Consider the following 3,006-nt stretch of genomic DNA (forward strand, 5'->3'; position numbering starts at 1 on the left):
TGGCCAGTTGATGTGAGAAAGCAGGGGAGCAGGGAAGCAAATGTCCTCGCAAGCAGGTGCTCACCCATGGTCTTAGTGGGCCTGAAGCCGCTGGTTATGTCTCATGCTCTCTGGCTTCAGGAGATACCCCCAGCATTTGGCAGCCCCCCTTCCCTTGTAGAAAGTGTTCTCTCTCTTTAGGCTCTTTATCTATGAATGTGCTGGGTTTAACTCCATTCCAACAAACCCTGCCCAGGCACATTGTAAATGTCAGGCCCTGTAGCAGGTGTTGGGCAGGGAGAGGGAGATGCTCCACAGCAGCTAGGCCCACAAAGAGCTCTCAGTCCAGCTGGGGAAAGAGAACCATCAGCACACAACTAGATGATCCAATATGGGGGCCAGGGACACAGAGCGGGACAGTGAACTCAAGGGGGATGATGGAGTTCATGGAAGGCTTCCTGCGGATGTCCCACCTAAGCTGGGAGGATAATTGAAGTTGGCCAGAGGAGAGAGGCCGGAGGAAAGGTGCTCTAGGAAGAAGGAGCTGGATGAGTGTGTTGTAGGGGATGCACATTTAGCAGACAAGGCCACAGCAGCCTAGCTAAAAGAGAACAAGGGCTGGAGCAGGGGCCTGGGGCACAGATGGGCCCTGATGCCCAAGAGTGGAGGGTAGACTCCAGGCTCATTCCTGGCTGGGGTGCCCAGGAGTGTAGCTGTGCTATTCACCCAAACAGAGGATTCAGGAACAGGGCAGGCTGTGGGAAAGAGAAGCTCGAATTTGACCTAGGGAACCCCCGGAGGAGCTAATTGGCAAGGACAGGAGGGAGTCATCAGGGCTGCCTGGGCCTGCTGAGGAGGCTCTCCCAGAACATCTGAAGTGCGGGAAGTTCTCCGAGGCAATTAGAGCATTTCTGTGATGCTGACTATGGTCCCTGCTGTCATTGATAAAAGAGGCTGCAATTAATTAAAAACGAGCCTCCTTCCTGGTACTTATGTCAGTTTTCCCAGAGAGCCCCCCTGCCCCCATCTGTACAGGAATCCTCCTGAGTTAGCTCAATCACAGTTCGGACAGGTGGGCCGGACAAAGCTTGGGCCAGAGGCAAAACTACCTTCCAAAGCCTGCAGTGTTCACAGGCTTACACGTGGGTACACTCACTTGACAAAGGTATAGAGAACAGTTCTCAGTGCCAGGCACCGTGCCAAGTACGGGGGACTGGGGCTGAAAGTCATGATCTAGGGCCCCAAGGAGTTCACAGTCTAGTGATGGAGCTAGGGATAGCCACAGACAATTTCAACAGAGCATGACTCCTACAGTCAAAAGTGTGGCAACATAGGTTCCTGGAAAAAGGGCATTTGAGAAGCCTTAAAGGAGGTGAGGAAGTAGGCTTTCTGTGCTCTGCTATCATTAATTTCTGGCACAATGATAAGAATTTCCCTTTCTAGATCTGAAGGGGTACGGGCACCCTGATGTTTATAGCAGCAATGTCCACAATAGCCAAACTGTGGAAAGAGCCAAGATGTCCATCGACAGATGAATGGATAAAGAAGAGGTGGTATATATATGCAATGGAATATTATGCAGCCATCAAAAGGAATGAGATCTTGCCATTTGCAACAACGTGGATGGAACTGGAGGGTATTATGTTGAGTGAAATAAGTCAAACAGAGAAAGACATGTATCATATGATCTCACTGATATGAGGAATTCTTAATCACAGGAAACGAACTGAGGGTTTCTGGAGTGGGGGGTGGGGTGGGAGGGATGGGGTGACTGGGTGATAGACACTGGGGAGGGTATGTGCTCTGGTAAGCGCTGTGAATTGTGCAAGACTGTTGAATCTCAGATCTGTACCTCTGAAACAAATAATGCAATATATATTAAGAAAAAAAAAAAGAAGAAGAAGAAGAAGGTAGCGGGAGGGGAAGAATGAAGCGGGGGAAATCGGAGGGGTAGATGAACCATGAGAGACGATGGACTCTGAAAAACAAACAGGGTTCTAGAGGGGAGGGGAGAGGGAGGATGGGTTAGCCTGGTGGTGGGTATTGAGGAGGGCACATTCTGCATGGAGCACTGGGTGTTATGCACAAACAATGAATCATGGAACACTTCATCTAAAATTAATGATGTAATGTATGGGGATTAACATAAGAATAAAAAAATTAAAAAAAAAAAAAAGAATTTCCCTTTCTATTGGGCACCTATTACACGCCAGGCCCCTGAGATGAAGCATCCCTCATCTATATTACTACCTTGAAGGGATTCTATACAGGGAGAAACAAAGGCTCAGAAAAGATCATTGGCTTAGTGCTGGCCACACAGCAGGTGAGAAGCAGAAATGGGGTTCAAACCCAAGGATATGTGCCTGACTCTGAGCCCAAACTCTCCACCCCAGTGTGCCATCAACTCCAGCCCTCTGTTAGCTCTGCCTTACAGAGGCTCTATGGTAAAGTAGAGAAATGGAAGAATATATAACCAAGGCTTGCTTCGGGGTCTAGAAAGAAATGTAGAAAACCCAGAATGTCTAACCTGCGAGGATCTTTGGAGGGCATGATTTGAGTTGGATTCCTTCGTGTTAGAGGCAAGTGAGGGAGATCCAGAGAGGCCATGAGATTGGCACTGAGACACCAGCTGGGGTGACTGCTGCGCTGGATTAGAACCCAAGTGTCCTTGTTCCCTGTTCAGGGCTCCTTCCGCTCACCAAGCTGTGCCACTCACCTTGGAACACACACACACAAACACACACACACACACACATAGATGCCCAAATTCGTGATTCATTTTGGTTTTGACCAAGATAATACTTTGATGTTTGAGGATCACCTGAAATGGAAGTTGCTCAGAACATACTCCTGCCCTGGTTGTATCTTCGGGCAAGATGGCAGGGGCTGCTAGTGGTGGTGGGGGAACGTTGTGAGCACCTTGCAGGGGATTTTCCTAAGGGTATGAACAATATTCAGTGACAAAAGGACTTCACAAAACAGAGAAACAACGTGACCAGAGAGACCTCCTAGCCTAGCCCTAGTTGG

This window comes from Mirounga leonina, unplaced genomic scaffold (genome assembly GCF_011800145.1).
Source record: "Mirounga leonina isolate KUSES-001 unplaced genomic scaffold, KU_Mleo_1.0 Mir_151, whole genome shotgun sequence".
Classification (NCBI taxonomy): Eukaryota; Metazoa; Chordata; class Mammalia; order Carnivora; family Phocidae; genus Mirounga; species Mirounga leonina.